The sequence below is a fragment of the Humulus lupulus genome, chromosome 7 (assembly GCF_963169125.1).
Source record: "Humulus lupulus chromosome 7, drHumLupu1.1, whole genome shotgun sequence".
NCBI classification, from domain to species: domain Eukaryota; kingdom Viridiplantae; phylum Streptophyta; class Magnoliopsida; order Rosales; family Cannabaceae; genus Humulus; species Humulus lupulus.
This window is the reverse complement of record NC_084799.1, coordinates 78,964,742-78,989,749: the sequence shown is the minus strand read 5'-3', so window position 1 is coordinate 78,989,749 and position 25,008 is coordinate 78,964,742. Positions and strand designations below refer to the sequence as shown.

The window sequence follows — 25,008 nt, the reverse complement described above, 5'->3', positions numbered from 1 at the left end:
ACCATTGATGAGAGAACTCAAGTTAGGCTAATACTTGAGTCACTCACTCCAGCTTTTTACACATTTACTACCAACTATGTTATGATAAGTTAGAGTATAATATGATCCAACCGTTAAATGAGTTGTAGACTTTTGAATAACTCAACAAGAGTAATTCAAAAGTAGAAGAAGAAAATGTTGCTCATTCTAAACCTTCCTCTTCAAAGGGAAAAATAAGAAGAGAAAGAAATCCCAAGACAAGGAAAATGACAAATAGGAAAGGAAGCCTAAAAAGTCATTCAAAGGAAAGGTGAACAAAGATAACAAAACTTCCAACAAAAAGCAACCCAAAGGGACATGCTTTCATTGTGGACTTGAGGGTCATTAGAAGAGAAACTGTCCTAAGTATCTCTCACACCTAAAAGAAAAGAAGAAATGTAAATATGATTTACTTGTTTTAGAATCCTGTTTAGTGGAAGATGATACATCATCCTAGATTGTTGATTCTGGTGCCACTAACCATATTTGCTTTTCTTTACAGATTCTTAGTTCTTCAAGGGAACTTGCTGATGAGGAGGTGACTATGAGGGTTGGCAGTGTTCAGGTCGTCAATGCCAAAACAGTTGGAACAACCCGTCTAGAACAACCTGACAATGTTTATTTTATTGTTGGATTTACTAGGAACTTAATTTCAGTTTCTATGTTGCATGAACAAGGTTTTGATATTTCTTTCAATAATAATTTGAATGTTATCTCAAGATCTAGTATTGAAATATATCATGCAAAATCCAACGATGGGATGTATAAACTTAAATCAAAAGAGCAGTCTATATACAACTCTGAAATGTTTAAAGTTGTAAACCCAAGATCTATTAAACGTCTAAAAATTGATTCTGACAGTGAAACATATCTATGACATTTGAGATTGGGGCATATTGGTTTGGATAAAATTAATATACAAGCAAAGGAGGGACCTTTAAGAGAATTAACTCTTGGTTCTCTTCCAGTCTGTGAATCTTGTCTGGAAGGCAAGATGACCAAACTGCTTTTCTCTGTAAAGGGTTCAAGAGCCATAGAACCGCTTTAACTCGTACACACTGATGTGTGTGAACCACTTAATGTGCAAGATAGAGGAGGGTTTGAATATTTTGTCACCTTCATTGATGATTATTCTTGATATGGTTACCCATATTAGATGCAAAAGAAATCTACAACTTTTGAAAAGTGTAAAGAATTCCAAGCTGAAGCTGAAAAGTAATTAGGTAAATCACTGAAAGTTTTCGATCTGATCAAGGAGGAGAGTACCTAGATTATCAATTCGAGGACCACCTGTGTGAGCATGGAATTCAATCCCAACTCACTGCACCAGGAACATCACAACAGAATGATGTTTCTAAAAGAAGGATCAAGATGTTATTAGACATGGTTAGATCAATGATGAGTTGCTCATCATTGCCACTGTCATTCTGGGGCTATGGCATTCAATGTGCAATGTACATATTGAATGTCGTTCCTTCCAATTCTATCAAGAAGACACCATTGGAATTATGGAATGGTACTAAACCTAGTTTACACCATTTTCATATTTGGGGGTGTCCAGCACACGTGCTGAAAGGAAAGACTAGAAAATTAGAATCTCGCACTGAACTGTGCATGTTTGTGGGATATTCCAAAGAGACTAGAGGTGGTATATTTTATAATTATAAATAAAAAAATATTTGTATCAAAAAATGATACTTTTCTTCAATATGATTATATTAACAATCACAAACCTTACAGTAAGGTTGCACTGGAGGAGATAGTCTCAGATAAAGTAATAAGATCACCAAATGTTTCTAATGAACAACGACAAGAGGAAACCACAAATTCTAGTCAGAACAATAGAGAGCTTTGTTGTAGTGGGAGGGTTGTTAGGCAATCAACTCATTGTGAACATGAAGTTTAGATACTTGTGTCTGACACAAACAAAGATGATCCATTGACATACATAGATGCAATGGAAGATTCTGACAAAGAAAAATGGCAAGATGCCATGAACTTGGAAATGGAATCGATGTATTCCAATTCCGAATGGACTCTTGAAGATCTTCCAGAAAATGTTAAACCCATTGGTAGCAAATGGATATTCATGAGAAAAAAAGGAGCAGATGGGATAGTGGAAACTTTCAAAGCTAGGCTTGTAGCCAAGGGTTACACTCAGAGAGAAGGGGAAGATTTTGAAGAAACTTTTTCTCCTGTAGCCATGCTTAAATCCATCTGCATACTCTTGTCCATAGCTGCTTGCAAAGATTATGAGTAATGGAAAATTAATGTTAAGACAGCTTTTCTGAATGGCTTTCTTGACGAAACTGTTTATATGTCTCAACCAGAAGGGTTCATAGTAAAAGGTCAAGAGAAAAAAGTTTGCAAGCTTCTTAGGTCCATTTATGGACTCAAACAAGGTTCAAGATCTTGGAATCTAAGATTTGATGACACAATCAAAATGTATGGTTTTGAACAAAACGTTGATGAGCCTTGTGTCTACAAACAAATCAAAGATGGCATTGTGGTATTCCGGGTTATTTACATTGGTGACATCCTACTAATTGGTAATGATGTGGGAACATTGACAAAAGTAAAGAAATAGCTAGCTGAGCAATTCCAAACGAAAGATTTGGGAGATGCAAACTATGTTCTAGGCATAAAGATCCTTTAGGATCGTCAGAACAAAGTTTTGGCTCTGTCTCAAGGTACTTGATAAGTTACCTGGAAAGATTCAGTATGAAAAATTCCAAGAAGGGTGATATGCCAAACTGTCATGGAATTATCATTTCTCAAGAGCGGTGTCCTAAAACACCTCAGGAAGAAGAGGATATGAGATAGTATCCCTATGCCTCTACGGTAGGCAGTCTAATGTATGCCATATTGTGTACAAGACCTGACATTTGTTATGCAGTAGGGATAGTCAGTCGTTATCAATCCAATCCTGGATTGAGTATTAGATTGCAGTAAAGAATATTCTCAAGTATCTTCGAAAAACTAAAGAATATATGCTTGTATATTGAAGTGGTGACCTGAACCCCACTGGATACATTGATTATGATTTTCAATCAGTGCTCATACTTGGTGGAGGAGCTGTGGTCTGGTGTAGTATTAAACAAACCAATATCGCTGATTTTTCCATGGAAGCCAAAGAGGTTGTGTGGCTAAAGAAGTTCTATTCCGATATGAAAATTGTTCCAGATAAGAATAAGCCACTTGTCCTATACTGTGACAACAATGGGGCAATAGCTAACTCGAAGGAACCGAGAAGTCACAAGAGGGGAAAGCATATTGAATGAAAATATCACTTGATCAGGGATATTGTTCACAGAGGAGATGTAGCAATTATGAAGATACTTTGGCATATAACCTTGCCAATCCTTTTACTAAGACTTTGTCTACCAAGTCTTTTAAAGATCATGTTAGCAATATGTGTTTGAGGGAGATGCCTCATTTTCTTTAGGAAAAGTGGGAGATTGTTGGGATTAGTGCCCTTTAAAGCATATGTTTTGAACAATGTTTTATGAAATAAATAATCGAAATAAATTTTTTCATATATTGTTTGTTTATTATTATTATTAGAATAATATTATATGAATATCAGAAAATTCCCAAATTCTTTATTGTGACTACAATCTTGTATTGGAATGGGAGGATTAAGATTGTAGGGAACGAATTTAAGCAGTTCGTAGTAAAACAAAGTTATTTGGAATCTTTGGATTAAATACTGTAAGTACGATTCACTAGTGCTATCTGTATTTTCACCTCCGACACATGGCAACCCCCAATGACTAGCTCAGACATTCATAGACACCGTCAAGGCATGTTACAGCCCGAGGCCCCAAGTCAGAGCAAGGGTCCTCCGAGGTGAGACTTTGCCTTTGACAGTGGGCTGAGGGTGCCTAAGTAGATTACTTCCCGAGGTTCATCCTCGGAGCTGGAGGTTCCCCAGGTCGAGCAATTAAGGCGAAGGCTCTCGTCCTCCAATCATCTCCCAAGTCCGAGGTTCTGGCTCTCGGACCTAAGAAAGGATGCAACGTGTCAGCAAATGCGGGTTTGCAGAGCAAGAGGATCATTTGACAACCTTTATGGGTGATTCGTCAACAGTGTTGTCGAGTGTACGACTTGACAATTCACACTCCCACTATTGATAAACAAGTTTTAGACTCATTTATCTATGTGATTTTAGGTAGAGTATTAGGTGTTTAGTTTTGTTTTGTTCTATTTTACGCTTGTTTTAGTGTGTTTTTATGTGAGGAAGGGCTTAGGTGAGTTAGGTGTGGAAACATGGTGGAAAAACCAACAAAAAGACAAAAATTGGTGGAGATTAGAATCCCTAATTTCTCATATATATATTTGAATCAAGTTTATTGCAAGTATATTGTTCTTCATTTAATTTTGTTATTTATTATTTTTAGTTAAAAAAAAGTTCCAATTTCGATTACCAAATAGAGAATAAAATAGGCTATTGGTACTTGATAATCAGTCTCCATGGTAACGGTTTCGGTCTTACCGAAATAAACTACAAAAGTGATTATGTATACTTGCGTAGCTTTAAATTTTCGCAACAAGTTTTTGGCACCGTTGTCAGGGATTGATTTTTATTAATATAAATACAATTATTTTTTATTCTAATTTGGTTTTTCTGTGTTAATTGTTTATAACTGTTGTGTTTGAGAATCTTAATTTTAGGTGCCAATTGGTATATGCGACATAGAGGGACTGGCAATCTTTTGCCCACTAATACTGAAATTGAGAGGACTTGTAGACAGAACAGAAAGCATAAATAGTTAGCAGAGATGACCCAACATCAAAGCAATGTGTTGAATGGGGACGCTGTTGAGCCAGCAGTTCGCACACTCAGAGACTATGTACTCCCCGCTTTTACTGGAGTACAATCATGCATCCAATCGCTGATAGTTGCAGCCAATAATTTTGAAATTAAGCCGACGATTCTACAAATGGTTCAGTCTACTGTCCAGTTTGGTGGACTCCTTACTGAGGATCCCAATACACATATATCCAATTTCCTGTAACTGTGTGGAACTTTTAAATATAATGGGGTCACCGACGATGCTAGTAGCCTGAGAATGTTCCCATTCTAACTGCGAGATAGAGCTAAAAGTTGGTTGAACTCTCTTCAAGACAATTCAATTACTACATGGGAGGCATTAGTTCTAAAATTTCTTGCTAAATTTTTCCCTCCATCCAAGGCTGCAAAGTTAAGAGGGGAAATTAATAACTTCTCTCAATTTGATGGAGAGTCTCTTTATGATGCATGGGAGAGGTTTAAGGAGCTTTTGAGGAAGTGTCCTCATCATGGGATTGAAAAATTGATGCTAGTCCATAATTTTTACAATGGTTTGTGTGGGACGACTTGCACCATTATTGATGCTGCAGCAGGTGGTGCTTTCATGAGCAAGAGTGCTAATGAGGCTTATGCATTGCTTGAAGAATTGGCCATGAATAACTATCAGTGGCCTAGTGAACGAGATAGAAATAAGAAGGTAGTTGGTATGCATAGGCTGGATGCTATTATCGCTTTCATTGCTCAGGTTGCATCATTGACCAAGAAATTGCAACAAAATTCTAAGGCCACTCAAGTCATGCAAATCCAAGCAGTTTGTCATAATTGTGGTGGTTCTCACCCATTTGAGCAGAGCATGGTAGTTGAGATGAACAATTCCATTCCCTTGGAATAGGTGAATATGATGAAAAATTTCAATAGGCAAGCTAATTATCCATTATCCAACTCCTTCAACAAAGGGTGGAGAAATCAACTTAATTTTGCATGGAGAAATAATCAAGGTCCTCAACAAATTCAACAGCCTATGCTTCAAGCTCCACCTCAAGCACCGTTACAACCACCGGTACTACCTGTTTCTCAAGAGAAGACAAATGAGTTACAAGCTGCACTGTTAACTTTGACCAACTCTCAATCTCAATTTATGATAGAAACTTGCTCATCCATCAGGAATCTTGAGATGCAAGTTGGTCAGTTGACAAATATGTTACAAATTAGGCCTCAAAGAAATTTTCCAAGTAATACAGATGTGAATCCTAAAGAGCAATGATATGCAATCTCTTTGAGGAGTGGAACGAAGTTGGAAGAGTCAGTCAAGAAGTGTATACCTGCACCAATAGTTGAAGTTGAGAATGAGGGTAAGGGAGAAAAAGAGGTTATTGACAACCTTCAGAAGAAGCAGTCACCAGTGATCTATGAGCACCACATCAAGATTCCATATCGTCAGTGACTTCAAAAGAAGACACTTGACAAGCAATTTTTGAAGTTTCTATACATTTTTCGAAAACTTCACATTAACATACCTTTTTCTGAGGCACTTGAACAAATGCCAAGCTATATGAAGTTTATGAAGGAAATCTTGTCAAAGAAAAAGAAGTTGGAGGATTATAAGACAATGGCGTTTACTGAGAAGTGCAGTGCTATTTTACAGAAGAAACTACCTCCCAAGCTTAAAGATCTGGGTAGTTTCACGATTCCTTGCTCAATAGGAGACATTGTTATGACCAAGGCCTTATGTGATTTAGGGGCTAGTGTAAACTAATGCCCTTATCTATTTTTCGGAAGCTGAAATTGGGAGAAGCTCGCCCCACTACTGTGTCCTTACAAATGGCAGACAACTCTGTTAAGCAACCTCATGGAGTAATTGAAGATATCTTAGTTAAGGTTGGTAAATTTATCTTCCCTACTGATTTTATTATTCTAGATATGGAGGAAGATGCAAACATTCCCATTATTTTGGGAAGACCATTCTTAGCCATAGGGAGAGCACTAATTGATGTACAAAAGGGGGAGTTGAAGTTGCGAGTGCAAAACGAAGAGGTAACATTCAATGTTTTTGTAGCAACTAATATTCCAACTTGTTGTAGAGTTGATGTGGTATGTAGTGGTGGTAGTAATTTGGAAACCACCAAGAGAAAAACCAATGCTGAAATTGGTAGTCGAATAGTTCATCATTGTTTGAAACAATTCTATAGTGGGAAGGCTCGAAGGCTACACGAGCGGTGGAAGGCTCCGACGATTAACAACATCAAAAGGCAAGTTTTTTCTTATGACACTATGGCTCTAAAGGATGAGGGGGTGGACTTGACCCGAGTTGAAGTTTAATGAAGGAAGTGAATGTCCAGCTGGAGACGTTAAATTAAGTGCCAATGGGAGGCATCCCAAGTTCATTTAAAGTTCTTTTAGTTCGTTAAGTTTTTAAGCAATTTTAGTTGAGACAATTTTTACTTTTTTAGTTAGTTTTTGTTTAATTTTAATTTTCTTGTAAATATTGTTGATTCTAGAATCGTGAAATATGTGAAAAAAATTGAAAAATGATGAAAAAGAAAGAAAGAAAGAAATTGTTGTTTGTGGAGCAGACTTGCAACCGCAGGAACCACTTCCTGCGACCGTAACTTCAGTGTTCTAGGCCTATTGGTCAGCTTTGTACGACCGCATCAGGTACCCTGATGCCATTGAAAAATCGCTAAGGGGTCAATCCTGCGACCGCAGGAAGGGTGTCCTGCGGTCGTAGGATCACATTTTTTTAAAAAAAATTCGAGAAAAGCCCAGAACATAAACCAAAGGATGGACACTTTGGTGTCTCAATTCCAGCAGCACCACTTATGGAGTGTCAATGTGGCGCAGAACCAATATGCTTATAATCAAGCCTTTGCCACTCATTTTGGCAATGACACTAGTGGATTTCCACCATATCCACAACTACCTAACTTTGGGTATCCTACAACTAAGGGGGATGACGAGGCAGGTCCTTCGTCATGAGTCAAGTTAGGTAAGGTTCCTTTCCTTAGCTTTTATTTAAACATTGGGGACAATGTTTTTGGTAAGTTTGGGGAAGGGGGATTTATTTTAATTATTTGTGTCAGGTTAGTTGAGTCAAGTTTCTGTTTAGTTTGGTGTTTTGTTAAATTGTGTTTGGTTTTGTTTGTTAATTATGTTGCGTGTTAGGTTATCTAGAGAGTCTGTCGAATCAAGATAACAATGATTAGACGATGAGAATACGTGAATGACTTGTAATATAATTCGAGAAAAATATATTTGATTGTAAGAAAATCTATGTGCTTAGTTTGACCACTTTTTGGGTTACTTTAATTCATTGTAAAATTGAATATTTGATCATGATTGGTAAATTCTTGGATTTAAATGTATTTACACTTGGTGAATTTTGAATGTGGAAAGAATGTATGAACAATTCTAGAACTTGCTTGCATACTATTTGAGGCGAAATCATAGACAATGCATGTTTAGGAAAATGATTTAGGTGTTTTTTTTTGGAACGTTTGAGCCTTTCAAGCCAACTTTGATTAATTTATCCCTAGTTACCTTTTTTGAGCCTAAAAATATAACTTTTTATTGTTAAACACTTATTTTGAGCCTAATTGAACACTTTATTATTTTTCATTCCCTGAATTTATACCATGAGCATATAAATATAAATGAGGATTTATTTGTAATGGGTTTTATTTTGTGATTTGGTTGTGACAATAGAAAAATAAAAGGAAAGATTGAGAGAAAAATTCGGGAAAAATAAAATTGAGATTGAAAATAAACTACACTTCTTATGTTTGCTCACATCGAAAAATATAAGTTTGGGGAAGTGTAGTTAAATGAAAAGAAAAAAGAAAAAAAAAGATATATCTAGTGTGAATTTTTCTCAATCTTGGAAAATAAAGGGAAAGTTGGGGTTGTTTGGATTACAATGTGCATATCAGATTTGGTTTGTTTGGATTATATGCTTATGGTATATTTGAGCCAAAATGACTATCTTATCTACCGTTACCTAAGCCCCTCAATACAAGCTTTAAAATACCTTTTGATTCTTGAACATGCATTGGTTTATATTAGTGGAGAATAATAAGTTAGCAAGCATATGGAAATATGGGATTTGATGGGGAGAATTCAGTGTGTGTAAATTATTTTAAATGTGTGCTATTTATTGTTCATGGTTGAGTAGAAAAAAATGATCAATGAATTAAGGTAAGTTGAAGAAGTGGTTGGATTGAAAATCTAGATTACTTGTCAGTTTTTTTTTGAGAATTATATATGCTTGTCATTCATAAATTTTGAGGCTTAAAAATTGTGGTTATCTTGATTCATTTGTTTAGTGTCTGTATTTATTTGTTTAGTTTGTCTTGAGTCTTATTTTCTTTGCTCGAGGGCGAGCAAATGTTAAGTTTGGGGAAGTTTGATAAACAAGTTTTAGACTCATTTATCTATGTGTTTTTAGGTATAGTATTAGGTGTTTAGTTTTTTTTTGTTTTGTTCTATTTTACACTTGTTTTTGTGTGTTTTCAGGTGTCGAAGGGCTTAGGTGAGTTAGGTGTGGAAACATGGTGGAAAAACCAACAAAATGACAAAAATTGGTGGAAAATAATGTTTCAGAGCACTTTCTGCGACCGCAGGAATATGACTCTGCGGCCGCAATTCCAGAAAAGTTGGGCATTTCTAGGGCATTACTGCGATCGCAGGAATGCTATCCTACAACCGTAAGATATGTCTAGAAATGTGAAAAATACAGATTTTTAATGAAGGGTGTTTTGATTATTTCATGTTTAGGAGAAACGCTAATCAGGTTTAAATCACGATTTTGGAGAGGAAAAGAGAGACTTTTGGCTGACCTAGACTGGAGAAGAGGTTTGGGAGTGCTTTGGATGAAGATTGGATCTATCATTTAGAGTTATTTTCTTCTCTTTTTTACTTTTAGTTTATGTTAATTTCATGTTTATGGATTTCTTAGTAATGAGCATGAACTAAATTCTATTTAGGGTTTTTAAATGAATCTTTTGAAACTTTATTATGAATTAATGCAAGTTTTCTATTTATTCTTCATCTAGATATATTCAATTTGTGTTTATTGTGTATGTGATTGACTGTGCACCATTTACATGCTATTTAAGAATTTGAATCAAAATCTGAGAAGTGAGATTTGAATATGCTAAAATTGAATAGACATAGATTTCAATTTAGAACGAGAGTATCGCATTGGTCTATGTGATTTAGGGCTGAGTTCATTGCTTCCTATTGTTAATTTCTCATAGAAATATAGAGAACCTGCATTAGGTCGAGTTTTATATTTCTTATCCCGAATATTTAACACTTTTGCATGTCTTTCATCTTAATGAGAAGAATTATCTTTGTGATTGCAATAAGGAATAATACAGTGGATAGTAGAGGAGATTAAAACCCCTAATTTCTCATATATATATTTGAATCAAGTTTATTGTTCTTTGTTGCTCTTCATTTTATTTTGTTATTTATTATTTTTAGTTTTAAAAAAATTTCCAATTTTGATTACCAACTACGCCGTCTGACACGGAGGCACTTACAACATGCTTTGACAGTACTAGGGGCATGTTCCCCATAAAGTAGGTACTTTTCTGCAGTGGGCCTCGCAAATCTCGCTTGGGCCGTGGTCTTTATTCAATGCAGCCCAATGCATTGAAGTGTATTAATCCCCCAATAATGGGAAGAATGTGTATTAATTACTTATGATTAATATTAGTGACCTCAGCCTCTATAAATAGGGATGGGAGTCTCGTTGTAAAGGGTTCAGTTTTTTAGAGAGAAAAAGACTTTGTACTCAGAGCAACCTAAACACTGCCTGAGAATACTCCATTGAAGCTTTCCCTCACAAGCTTCCAAACATTTTAATACCAGAGACTCGTGGACTAGGGTTCTTTTATAACCTGAACCACATAAAAATCCTTGTGTTCTCTTCGCTTATTACTTTAATCTCTCTTTTTTTTTAGGGTTGATTGCGAAAAAGGCAGTCAACAACTAGCATTATGAATACATATAATCTAGATCTAGATTACTGATGTAGTAGGACATCTTAGTGGAGGTACTTTGTATAAAGTGGTTATACATGAACGGGACCCGATATGTTATTAATACTTATTAATACCATTTAATTTATAATTAATTAAACATATCAATAAGATGATCATATAAAAATTGATCTTAATCTTGAAGTTATTATGAACTCCTGTTTATGTCATATTAGTCCTTTAATTCACTCATTATGGTTTGTCAGAATGATCAAGTTGAAAACTTTTGTTTTGGGAACTTATTGATGTAAATGGCTGGGAGCATAATATACAAATATAGAATCTATACCTTTCCGAGAGGAATTGAATAATGGTTCTCTTAGGTTTGGCTTTTGGAACTAAAATGTTATTGAGCTCAAATTCATAAATTAGTTTATGAATTAACCTTCAATTGTAAAGTTAATGGTACTTAAGGAAACAAGATACAATCAAAGAGGTTAAATAGTGATTAATTCCTACTTTAATTATGAACCATTAATAAAAGATTGAATTGTATGTAGTGATTAAATCGATGGACATTTTTTATATATTTAAAAGTACTCAATAAGTAAATGTATATAATTACAAGAGTGCAATATCATATTTTTAGTGGAATAATATTAATTAAGGTTATTATATTAAAGAGTTTTAATTAATAATCTAAATTTTTTGGAGCTTGAAATTATAGGTCCCTAGGTCTCCGAGATGGCTCTATCAACACTATTCAAGGTAAGAATTGAAATTGGGAAAAATAAGGAAAATGGCATATTTGGAAAAAATTTGTTCTTGAGGGTCAAATATGTAATTGAGACAAATTAATTATATTTTCCAAAAATTATTCTAGTATTTTCGAAAATAATATTTAAATAATTAAGAAAATTAATTTTGAATTGTAACGCCCCGCGTTTAGGGCACCGAGTAAACCTTAGTTTTAGGTATTTTAATTCCCTGTATCATGTATCATTTCAAGAGAACATTTTATGTTACAAGAAGTTCGTAATGTTTGAATGCTAGCAATATTGTGGTAAGTGCAGTTTTGGTTTTTAGAAACCGAGACCTTTGGTAGTGGACCAGGTCAAAAAGCTTAATCAGGTAAAAATCTCGAATTAATTAAATAGGAAATACTATGGCATAAAAATATCAATTTTTTCTGGCAATTGGGACTTTATAGTCGAGCCAATAAGTTTAAGAAAAATTGATTGAGGTTTGAATTCCAATCAACCGGGCTTAAGAATGAGAATTTCTTGCTCGGGCCTCTAAGGGCATTTTGGTCAATTTGATAAAATTACCAAAATTATGTGATATGTGACAAAATTTATTTTTGAGTCACATTTAATTTAATTAATTATGCTTGGTGATATTTAAAAACTATAGGGAAATTTTTTAGGGAATTTTAGATAAGTAAAATTACCAAAGGGACCTTGAGTTGTCTAATGAGAGAGGTAAAAATGAGTAAGGGCATAAAGGTCTTTTCCAAGGGAGGAGAGAGAGGGAGGGGGGGGGGGGGCAAGGCTATTCCTATGGCTCTCAAGAGGCTATGACATCTACCCTAGGGAAGAGTAAGAGCCTTAGCCACTCATTGGCCAAACCCTAATCATTTCTCTCTTACACTTCTAATCATTTTTTTTCCAAAAATTTCTTTTTCCTCAAGGAAAACACTCTCTTCCATTTTCTCTCCCCAAAACCGAAATCCCAAGTCTCTCTACTCTCCATTTATGCAAATTTTCTCTCCATGAGCCAAGAGCACTCATTTCCGCATTGAAGGAGGGAGAAGATCAAGAGCACACTTAGGTAAAGTAAGTTTTGAAACCTACCTCATTCTTCTCCTCTTTTTCTCTTCAAACCCGAAATCCTAATAGTTTATGTTGCATGCATGTGAGCTAATAGCCATGCATGGCTTTGATTTTGTGTTCTAGGGTTCAAGAGAGGCTTGTACGGGTAGGATCTTAAGGATTTATCACTTTGGTGATCAAGAGAAAGCAAGGTAAGAGATCTTGGTAATTTGCATGTTTTCTCCCTCATTTAAGTTTTTCTACCCTAGTCATTTTCTTAAAAATCAGCATGTGGGACTTGAGGCTAGGTTTTGAGAGTTTAGAGTACCAAGGGAAGGTTTTGAAGAGCTAAGGAACACACCTCAAAGCTAGAACTATCAAAGGTAGAAATTTATGGTTGTTCTTGAGTTTTGTGATTTATGTTGGTAGATCTGGTTGTATAGGTTAATTTAATGGTTTTTGGAGTTAATTTTATGCTTAAGGTTGAGGTAGTGTGATTTGATGATTTGCATGTATGCATGTGGCTAGGGTTATGCTAGAAATGCTTATTGTTGTTAGGTTGTGTAAAAATGCATGCTGCCAAAATTTTGTGGTCTGGCTTCCAACGGGTTAGATCGCACTCTACTTCCTTTGTTTGTGAAAATTATTTGTGTATTTGCATAGTTATTTTTGAGTACTTGATGATAGGCTTTGGAAAATCGTAAAAATATATTTTTTAAACCCAAGTTATGCACGTTTTGACATTTTGATGTAAATCTGGAAAATTTCTGTGCAGCATGCACTGGCCAAATTGTTTTGACTTTTGAATGGGTTTTAATATTCAAAAAGCTATGAAATTTTGTAGGGTGTTATTTTAAACATGTATAAGGGTAACTGAAATTTTTTAAGGGAAAATGTGTTAAGGTATAAGAGATATGAATTTTCAAAGTTTGCCCTAGAATCTGGAAACAAAACTTCTGGGCAGCAAGCATTGCCCAGATAGTTTTAAACATTTTGATAAGTTTTATTATTTCAAATATTATGAAACTTTTAAGGAAGCTAATTTAGAAAATTATAAAAATCCCTATAAAATTTCATAAAGAACTGGGCTTTGGTGTAAGAGAAATAAAATTTCAAAGTTACCATAAAATCTGCGAAATATTTTTGGGCAGCAGGCACTGCCCATATTGCTTTTAATATTTGAATGGGTTTTTCCATCCCAAAAATTATATAATTTTTAAGGGGGTTATTTAAGATGTGTACAATGACTCATGTAAACTTTTAGAGAAAAATGTGACACGGTTTAAGGGAAATGATTTTTATAAGTTTTCCGTAAAAACTGAAAGGTAGCAATTTTGAACCTTAACGAAAAGTGATTTTTGAGAGGTAAGTTTTCTTATCCTAAAAAAAGTTTTGACGCGAGGCTTTCGCCTAGTTCCCATCCTTATGACACAGAATACGTGAATGATAGTTTAAGGTATTTTGCCAAAAATTCAACTTACGAAAAAAGTTTTTAAAAAAGGGAGACTTTACCAGTTTAAATTAAATAGTGAAAGTAATGTTTTGGAAATGATAAGAATTAAGTATTAGATATTCAATGCCCAAATGAAGAATGAAAGATCTTAGATAATTTCCATAATTAATCCGAGTCATTGTGTGGTCTCACTACAGTGTTATTTAAGCGGGAAGTCTCACTTCTGGATAAAAGATTTCAACAAGCAAGAACTAAGGAATTTGGGTAAGACAACTTATGATATGCTTGTCTACAACACGATCGTGACTAGTTTAGATAACTAAGATATAAGCTAATAATTTGAACTTTTCTTAGAAGGTTTACTTATGACCGTGGTCCTAGAAGGGTTCGCATACTCATGACTAAGGTAAGCAGTCCGGCTAGCTACTGTGACGACTATGAACTCCGGCTAGCCACCGAGAACTAAGTAAGAAACTAGTTTGCCACCGATGACTATGTAATATGTAGGAAGTTCGGTTTAACACCCGTGACATAAGAGTCTGGTTAAAACCCGTGACACATAAGTAAGTTGATTGCTCAATATGTAAGAAGTCCGGTTTAACACCCGTGACATAAGAATCTGGTTAAACTCCGTGACACATAACTAAGTTGGTTGCACAATATGTAAAATGTCCGATTTAACGCTCGTGACATAAGAGTCCTGTTAAACTCCATGACACATAAGTAAGTTGACTCCGGAATCAAATCTCTATGACTAAGAAAGTATGTCGAACTCCTCTAGGAGTCTGGGTAACCGATGTAACTAGTTTGCACCCGTCGACGCTATGGTAAGATATGTGAAGTTATGTTTGATTGTTCCTCCAGAACCTTAAGTAGGTATGTAAGTTAAGCTTAATGAGTAAGTAAGTATTTATGTATGTTAAGCTTAATGAGTAAGGAAGTATGTATGTTAAGCTTAACGAGTAAGTAAGTATGTATGTTATGATGAAAGAGTAAGTAAGTATCTACGTTAAGATGAATGAGTAAGTAAGTATGTATGTTAAGATTAATGAGTATGTAAGAAAACTAAGTATGCATGATAAGAATGTTAAGTATGTTAAGAATGTTATGTATGTTACTAGTTAAGACTGTATGTATGCTCTAGGATTTTCTGCGTGTAGGTGTATTTTCAAGATATGAATTTTGGTTATGAGACATGACTATAAGTTTGCCAGAACGTTCGCACGTTCTTAAATTGTATGTTAGGGTTCGATTTCACCAGAATCCTATTCTTGGTTGGTTATCTTCCTAGTTACAGTTGGTTTAAGTTCTTTCTCAGTTTATGTGGTTATGTTTGTTAAGTTGTTCTTACTAAGTATTTCGCTTACCTAGTTGTTTCGTGTTGTAGGTAAGCTCAAAGGCAAAGTGGATCAGTGAGTGTTGGAGTTTATCTTCGAGGATGCATATGTGGACTGAACTTTTGGGAATTTATGTTTTGGGGACTAGAACCCATATGATAATTAAGAATTTATTTTGGGCTTGTTGAATGTTTTTATATTATGACAATGTAATTCACTTTTAAGTATGCACATACTTATGAACTATTGCATGTTTTGAATTTTTTTTTATTATGGATTTTTGGTTACTTTATTTTAGCAAACAATTATGTTTTTTCGCAAATTATGTTAAGAAATTTTACGAGTCGTTAATGAATTAATAACTTTATTTATATAAATAATGTGAAAAAGATATTTCCGATAATTCAAATTAGATTTGAATTTGAAATGATATTTATTCTTTAATTAATCTGATAAATAAGTTATCATGTTTAGACATTTTTAAATAATTATCACTGTAGTTGGTGTGTAACAAGGTCCAAGAATGGGTCTTGGATATTTATTTTATTTATTTAATTTTTTAATAATTGATTTATATTTTGAATTTCAAAAATTTAATTACTTCTTTTATAAATCTATCAGATGGAAATAGTTTCATAATAAGACTTTTGTCAGAAAGAAAATAGATTGTATTATTTTCTCTATCCCTGAAAACTATATCAGACTTAATATTCCAAGATCTCATGTGTTGAGAATATCTTGTGAATCAGAAATTCTTCCCTACCATTACTCTACGTGCCCACACACATCTTGAGGTGTAGAGATACATCCTTGAATATCTTGGTCTAATTTTTTTAAAGAATTGCTTTGGATTGGCTGTTTGTTGGAGGTACAAAAAGATAGCGAGGATTCTTGATAGTTATTTAACTGGTAAATCCTCATATTTAATTTCTGTATGATTAATGTATTGCATGTTAATGGATTCGATTATTTAAAGTTTGTTTAAATATTTTTTTAAAATCTCTTTACCCAACACCCCGTGCTTTCCGCTGGTAAACATTTTACCAATATGGTTTGTTTTTGAAGTCAAAATTCAATAGGATTTCAACCTAATTGCAGATTTTGCTGAGATTTTGTTGGTTTTTCAAATTTTCAATATGAACTAGGTTGATATGGTGATTTGGATTTGACGAGAGGAGATTTCTGGTTGCTTTTCAAAGGTTTACAGCTCCGACAATGACTGTCACCGGAGCGGAGCTGGTAGAGAAGAGATGAAGAGATCGTGTAGATGGGAGAGGTGGATATCATGTAGAAGGAAGAGTGGGAGACCGAATATGACTAGCAAACTGTATTTTTGAAATAAAACCTAAAAGTTATATATTAATGAATTAAATATTTAATCGCCGTTTTTTTGCAAAAGAAAGTTCCCTATATACGTATATTACAAAAAAAAGCCCAAAATTCATTGAATTTTTTTTACTCTAATATATATATTTTTGTGGTATTTTTAGAGTGGAAACTTCATTGAAAAAAAATGCATAACATTATGTAGGAAAGAAAGAAAATTTTAAAATCACAAGTTTTGTCCACCCCAAGAGGATGCATAGCTAATCCATAAGCAGTCTTATTGTGTACACACCAATCTTTTTTTTTTTTAAATTTTAATTGTTATTTATATTAAATTAATTTTTAATTTTTAAGTGTTAGAACTTTATTTTTAAATTGTTTGAATTTTTTGGTAGAAAATAAATGATTATATTTTGTTAATTTATTTGTTTAATTTATTGTAAATATGAGTACTTGAGTTTTGGTTGTGTGTACCAAAGTGCATGGTTAGTAGAAATGCACTCTAGTACTTGTGTGTTTGCATGTGCATGGTGAGCATGCAATAGTTTTTCTGATGCATTATTTTGTTTTTAATTATTTTAGTCTTTCTTCTATTTTATTTAATTAATTGAGGAGAGAAAAAACAAGGAAAGAAATAGAGTGAGTGGCAAGTAGAGAGAGTGGAAGAGCATGGATTGTGTTTCCTTATTTGTTCATGTCATCTTTTCCTTTGACTTTTATTTTTGTAAATTAATTTTAAGCAAAAATTAAGGGAAATAGAATTGGGAAAGTTACCCATTCACATTAGGAGGTTAGGGTTAGACCACTTGGGAGTGTAAAAAGAAAAGAACACGAGCCTTGGGAACTCATGAGTGACTGACGACATAGAGGAGAAGGAGGGAGAGAGAGCTTGACCTAGAGAGAGAAAGTGAGGCACAGAATAGAGAGAAAGAAAGAGAGAGAGAAACTGAGCTCTTGGGAGAGAAGAGAAAAAGGGATTTCAATCCCTAGGTATGTCTTCATTTACTTTTTGTTTTGATTCTTAAGTCTAGTTCTTCTCCTCAATTCTAAGGGTTTGTTTTTTTTCTTCTCCTTGTGATGGTGTTTTGAAATCCCTATAGGCATCAAGGATTCTTTTAGCTAGGGTATTCTTGATTCCACAATCAAGAGAGGTAATGTATTCTCTCTTATTTTGTTTGATTTGGTGTTTATCATTGTTTATGGTTTTGAAGTATGGATTGATATGAAATTTCTAGCCTTGTTCTAGTTTTGTTGTTATTTTAATTCTTGTTATGCTTTAATGTTTGTTGTTGAGAGGAGACATGATTATGATATAAGGATTGTTGGATGGTATATAGTTGGTATAGTGCATGTTTTGGGCTCTTATTGTTGAATCTTTTGATTTGATAAACATGCTTATGGAAGTGGGTATATGGTTATGAAGTATTATAGATCAAAGAATGCTAGGGTTTTATATGTGTTGAGCTTACATTTTTGGTAACCTAGGGTTCTTATGTATAGTACACATGTTGTTTTATGTATGTTTAATGTTTTGCAAATAGAAACATGTTATGATTTCTTATCTTTTAGCATGTTTGGTGTTAATTCTCTTCCTACCTTGTTGTCACTTGTAATCTTAGAAATATGCTAGGATTTGCTTTGGGTTTTTCCCAGAATTTCTCCGAACCTCAAACATCAAAATGGGTTCCCAAACCTGTCCCAATCCCAGAAACAGACTACAAGGCAACTATAGTACCTCCAACATAACTCAAGAACACCATAATCCAACAAAAATCACCACTAATACTCAAAATCAATACTTGAGTTTTTGAAACTCAAGAACAATAAGAACACCACCAGAAAAATCAGAAACCCAGGGAGATCAAGGTAGAAATCATTACCTTAATAGCTGAAATGGCTTCCTAGCTTTACCCTAACAAGTTCCTAGCTCAAATCCTTAAAAAACCGAAGCATTTCAATCAATTTTTCAAGGGATAAAGAGAAAGAGAGAGCTAGCCGAGAGGTGAGAGAGAGAGGGAGAGTGTTTGCTACTGTTTGGGTTTCCTTTGGCTGAAGAAACCTATTAACTAAGTCATTATATTAGGATAATGACCAAAATGCCCCTTGGTCTAATATAATCCCTTTAATGCTACTAAGGGAAAATTAGTCTTTTACCACTTTTCCCTATAATTCCTCAAATATCACCAATACCTCCAAATAAAAATCCCATTACCCAAAAATTCCCAGTAATGCGTTAAATTACCAAAATACTGCTAGGCTCACCCTGAGCCGGTTATCTGACCCCATTATGACTAAACTGATACTTTGCTCGCTAGGATCGTCTAGTGTCGAATAATCTAAATATATCTGTACGCCCTGGTTTTCCCACGGGCTGGTTAGCAGGTCGAGCCTCGGACTAATCAAGGTTAGTCCGTAAACTTCCCCAGGTCAGAGATCTGGTTTTCCAGGTCGTACCCACTTAGCTCGAGGCATCCTCAAGAACCCGCCAATGCTGCCTAAGACTGGGGGAAGGAGTCCTTAAGGCCGAAGGTTGGGTCAGTGAAGCAGCTCGTTGTGCGAGCTTCTGCTCGTGGATTCCTGATCCTTTGTAAAGTCAACACACGCAAGATAAACGTGCCTATATCTGACATCACGTGTCCGATATCTCCCTGACTTTCCGGGCACGCATCAGGAACGTGCGCATTCAGACACCCACGGCTGGGTTGGGCCGTGCGGCCTATTATCTCCTTACATACTGATTAGACCACACTTATGTGTCAGGTTTAGGAATTAATCATAAATGTTACAGAGTTGATATGACCAATGGTAAGGTCACGTGATGACCTCCCTACCAACTTCCAGGTGCCTTCTCCTATAAATATGGGGACCCTGGGAGTTGATAGGGGTTGGAAAAAATAGTTTCTGAAGAGCCATATACTTTGTAAACAAAATACCCAGAATACATCAATAATATTGACTAGTGGAGTAGAAGGATTTTAACCTTTGAACCACTTAAAAACGTATCTTGAGTCACATAGTTCATTCTCTAAGATTTCATATCTGTGACAGTTCTATTTTCAGCACTAATCCCTTTCTCTTCTTCTCTTAATTACCTGTTGGCGAAGAACCGCGTCAATAGTTTGGTACTTTCATTGAGAGCAAGTTCGATTAGTGCTACCACAAACATCCAACTATGGTGACCACTCGATCCAGGCATGGCAACGAAACGGAACAACATGATGGGCAGGAGGCCCACCATGTTGCCATCCCTGATGAGCAAATTCCTGAAGTCTAGCAGAGGCTAGGAAAGCAGCCGGCGGGCCAGGACGACACTGGTAGCTCAACACCCTGGCCACCTAATCCGAACCCGTGTTATTATACTGCAGTGGAGATGGAGAATGCTCAACTGAGGAGCCAGTTAGCAACAGCCGGTCGGCAAATCCAGGATATTCTGGCCCAACTACCCCCTCTCACAACCAACGTTAACGTTGGAGAGAGGCAAGGTGAGGCTCCTAAGTCTCGTCGGAGTAATCGGTCCAGATATAGCCGTTCAGATAGGCCTCATGCAGCCAACTTTGCCCCTTCATCACACCATCAAGAGGTAAACTTCAGGGAAATGCCTGGGGTCAGACAACAGGAATACAGCCGTTCGGTGAGGACGTCAACCCCTAGCTCTCAACCTTCCTCGAGGGTGCCCAGGAGAGCTCGAGGAAACTCTCGAAGGAGATCCGGGGCGGGCCAGCAGCGCCAGCCCGTCCCAGAAGACCGTCCTGCGCCTCGTCCAGCTCGCCCAGGGCGGGACCAGCAAGTTGGCAGGGCCGAAAGGCCCCCGCCAAATTTGATCCGTCCGGACGGAACTAGGATCGCCTCCCCAGTCAGGCATCCTCCTTCTCCAATCAGATACCCATCTCCTCAGCCCTTTCGGGACGTCCCAGCCTACGGGAGTAGTAGGAGAGACCCGCCGTCGGCTGGGCCTTCCTGGCGCAGCAGGGTGCCAGGGGAAAGATCAGATCATAACCGCCAAAGACGCACTCCAAGCCTATCCAGCAAGAGCCACTGGACCGGTAGTCGCCGGAGTGATCTCTCGGGAGGAGACCTGCGTCAGCGACTGAGTTTGGCACAAAGTCACCAGACTACGCAGGGGGGCGACCTCCGAGATCACCTCAACTCTCACAGAGACGATCGAACCGAAGATGGTAGGCAGGCCCGCTCGGCGGGAGTCCGATCCGAAGTACGTAACAGAGGGAATGCCCCAAATAACCTGTCTCAAGATAGGAGGGGCAACAACCCACCTAATGTGTACAATGGGTCCGGAGTTGTGGAACAGCCCCGGAATAACCCAGGATCCCAGGACAAAACCCTTGAGCGCCTAACTCAGATGGAGGAGCTGATGAGAAAGCTCCTAAAAGAAAAAGAAAAAGACGAGTATGACTCTGGCGATGACATGGAACTCTTCGCCCCCAATATAGCAGCGACGGCCTACACGTCTGGTTTCCGTATGCCCCATTTGTCAAAGTTCCACGGGGACGGGGACCCGTCGGATCATTTGGGGATGTTCAAAACCCTAATGATGGCTCATAACATTGGCCCGGAGCTGCGTTGCTTGATCTTTCCTTCCACACTGATCGTACCTGCCAGGCAGTGGTTCAAGCAAAGTAAAAGACAGTCAATCAGTTCCTGGAAGATTTTTTCAGCTGACTTCAAAAGGGCATTCCGCGCCTCCCAGGCCGCCCGAATCCAGGCAGACTCCCTAGCTAACGTAAGACAGCAGCCCGGTGAGATGCTAAAAGCCTACTTGAGCAGATTCGCGAATGTCGCTGCTCGAGCTCGGGACGCTGACGATAGCTCTAAGCTCATGGCCATGAGAACCGGAATCCTGGTCGGAGGAGACCTGTGGAAACATATTCAAAGGAAGGGAGTCGGCTCGGTTAACGAATTCCTTAACAGAGCCCAAGAATGGATAAACTTAGAAGAAGCTGAAGCTTCAGCCGCGGGGACCAGCCAGGTTCCCGAGAAGCCCGCTGGGGCAGGGACGGAGATCGCGGTGGCAATCCCCGGTGATGCGCAGAACAACCAGCCCGGCAGTGGCAAAAGAAAGGGAAACGGTGAAAACAGCCAGCACGGTCAAAAGAAGAATAAGACTGTGGACAAATTCAAGCCCATGTTTACAACATATACCGAGCTCACCCAGTCCAGGGAAAATATTTTCCTGGCCAATGCTGCTCGGGTCCCCTGGAAGAGGCCGGAGCCATTGAAGCACCAAAAGGGAAAGAGAGATACGTCGAAGTTCTGCCGTTTCCATAACGACATCGGCCACAATACCGACGATTGCAGACATCTAAAAGATGAAATCGAGACTCTCATCCGAGCAGGCCCCTTGGCGCAATATTCACGAAACAGGGTCCCAGCGGGTCGACCCACTCCAGAAGTCCCAGCCAATCAGCCCGGGCCTCGGGTAGATCAGGACGTCCCTCTTCCCGTGATCGAGGGAGAGATATCCACCATCTCTGGAGGGCCGCATATGGCTGGCACGAGCAGAGGCGCACAGAATAGGTATGTGAATGAGTTAAAGGCTCATAACGGAGCGGAGTTCATCCCGGAACAACGTCAGTCCAAACAGCAACGGTTAGAGAAACAACCGATAACTTTCACGGAGGAAGATGCAGGCCATGTCCAATTCCCTCATAATGATCCCTTGGTCGTAGCAGTCCAGCTCGCCAACCGGAGAGTAAGGAGAGTGTTGGTGGACAATGGGAGCTCGGTGAACCTCCTATTCCGATCCACCTTAGAAAATATGGGTCTGACTGTCGCCGAGCTAAAGGCAACCTCGATGATGCTATATGGCTTTTCGGGAGAAGGATCAGCAGCGATAGGGACGATCGAGCTGGTGATCACCCTAGGAGAAGAGTCTCGGACAGTCTCCAAGCTGCTTGAGTTCGTGGTCATTGACTGCTCCGCCACCTACAACGCCATTTTGGGCCGACCTGCGCTCATAGCTTTCGAGGCCATCACTTTCATTCGACACCTCGCCATGAAGTTCCCTACTTCAACAGTAGTCTGTACCATCAAGGGCGATCAGCTCGCTGCCAGGGAATGCTACAACATTTCCATGAAGGGAAAGTCTAAACCCGGGCAGCTGGCAATGGCCATTCAGGGCGTAGAGGAATCTCATGGACCCAAGGTGGCTCCCGAGATTGAAAAACCTCAGATTTTCGAAGAGGAAAAGATCGCCCTAAATGAGGACATTGACCCCCGAGTAGGCGAGGATAGATCCGAGCTCTAGGCTATTGAGGAGCTCGAGGAGGTGAACATTGACGAACAAAATCTGTCATGGACGATTAAGCTTGGGAAGAACCTCTGCGACAAGAGAAAGGCGGAGCTGTTTGCATTTCTGAAGAATAGCTTGGACGTATTCGCCTGGTCCCACGAGGACATGGTGGGGATTAGTCCGAGTGTCATCATGCATACACTCCACCTGGATAAAAGTGTTCCTGCCAAATCCCAAAAGCAGAGGCGTTTAGGAATGACCCGAGCCGAAGCCCTGGAAGAAGAAGTGACCCGGCTCAAAAAGTGTGGCTTTATCCGCGAAGCCAAATTTCCGATTTAGGTCGCTAATCCCGTGCTGGTTCCAAAGCCCAACGGGAAGTGGCAGACCTGTATTGACTTCTCCGACCTGAATAAAGCATGCCCCAAGGATTGCTTTCCATTGCCAAGGATCGATCAGCTGGTGGATGCCACGGCAGGGCACGAGCTCATGTCCTTCATGGACGCGTACTCAGGCTACAATCAGATCGCGATGAACCCGGCGGACCAGGAGCATACCAGCTTCATGACCCCAACGAATGTCTATTGCTATAAGGTCATGCCGTTTGGTCTGAAGAATGCCGGAGCTACCTATCAGAGGCTAGTAAACAGAATGTTCGCGGACCAGATTGGAAAGAACATGGAGGTGTATGTTGATGACATGCTTGTCAAATCAAAGACTGCCGACAACCATGTTCCCTACTTGGAAGAATGTTTTAAAATACTACGAGAATACAGCATGAGGCTCAATCCTCAGAAATGCACGTTCGGTGTCGCATCAGGGAAATTCCTGGGGTTCATAGTCAATACCCGAGGAATCGAGGCGAACCCCGACAAAATCAGGTCACTGCTCAAACTTCCTTCCCCCAGGTCGCGGAAAGACATCCAAGGCCTCACAGGAAGAGTGGCAGCACTCAACCGGTTCATTTCCAAATCAACCGACAAGTGTTTGCCCTTCTACAACCTGCTCCGGGGAAACAAGAAGTTTGAGTGGACAGTAGAATGCGAAAGCGCATTCCTCAACTTGAAGGCGCATCTGGCTGAGCCGCCCGTGCTGTCCAAGCCCAGGGCAGGAGAACCTCTTTATCTGTACATGGCCGTCACTGAGGATCCAGCAAGCGCCGTGCTAGTATGAGAAGAGGACCAAGTTCAAAAGCCAGTCTACTACATCAGCAAGAGACTCCTCGGAGCAGAGTCGCGATACCCACTGATGGAAAAATTGGCGTTTTGCCTAATCACAGCCTCGCGAAAGCTCAAACCATATTTCGAGTCCCACTCGGTGCACGTCATGACCGATCAGCCTCTAAGGCAGGTGTTGCAAAAGCCTGAAGCATCGGGACGTTTGCTAAAGTGGGCAATCGAACTCAGTCAGTTCGAGATTTCCTATACTCCACGAACTTCCATAAAAAGTCAGGCCTTGGCCGACTTTGTGGCGGAGTGCACGGGATTCCAGGAGAATCCATCAGAAGGCTTGCCTCAGGTCGCTTCCCCACATTCGTCGTGGAAGATCTTCGTCGATGGTTCATCTAACGAGAACGGCTCCGGGGCCGGAATCATCCTGATATCCCCCGAGGGACATAGATTCCACTCGGCGCTAAGGTTCGGGTTCAAGGCATCTAACAACGAGGCAGAGTACGAGGCTTTATTGGCTGGGCTGAGGGTAGCTAGTGAGCTAAAAGCGAGCTTCGTCCAGTGCTTTAGTGACTCCCAGCTCGTGGTGAACCAGGTTCTGGGAGAGTATCAGGCGCGAGGACCCAAGATGGCTGCCTATTTGGCAAAAGTAAAAGCCGAGCTGGCCACATTCGGGCGAGGGTCGATCGAACAGATACCTCAGGAGCAGAACCCCAATGCAGATGCTCTCGCCAAACTCGCCACCTCGGGAGAGGCAGAAACCCTGGGGTTGGTACCAATAGAATTCTTGGAAAAGCCAAGTATAGCAGGAGATCGGGCAGAGGTCGAGATGATTGATATTAGGTCGACCTGGATGACTCCCATTCTTGAGTATCTC

The 25,008-nt window shown here is 38.6% G+C and overlaps 1 long non-coding RNA gene and 1 other non-coding gene across 2 annotated transcripts; one reads left to right on the top strand and one right to left on the bottom strand.

Moving 5' to 3' along the window:
• Positions 1 to 5,219: 5,219 nt before the first annotated feature.
• LOC133793199 (small nucleolar RNA R71) lies at positions 5,220 to 5,326 on the bottom strand. The gene has a single exon (XR_009874655.1). It is a non-coding gene; the product is annotated as a small nucleolar RNA R71 (small nucleolar RNA).
• Positions 5,327 to 12,458: 7,132 nt separating this feature from the next.
• On the top strand, positions 12,459 to 15,712 carry LOC133789743 (uncharacterized). The gene is made up of 3 exons (XR_009873678.1): positions 12,459 to 12,626; positions 12,747 to 12,814; positions 15,443 to 15,712. It is a non-coding gene; the product is annotated as an uncharacterized LOC133789743 (long non-coding RNA).
• The last annotated feature ends 9,296 nt before the right edge of the window (positions 15,713 to 25,008 follow it).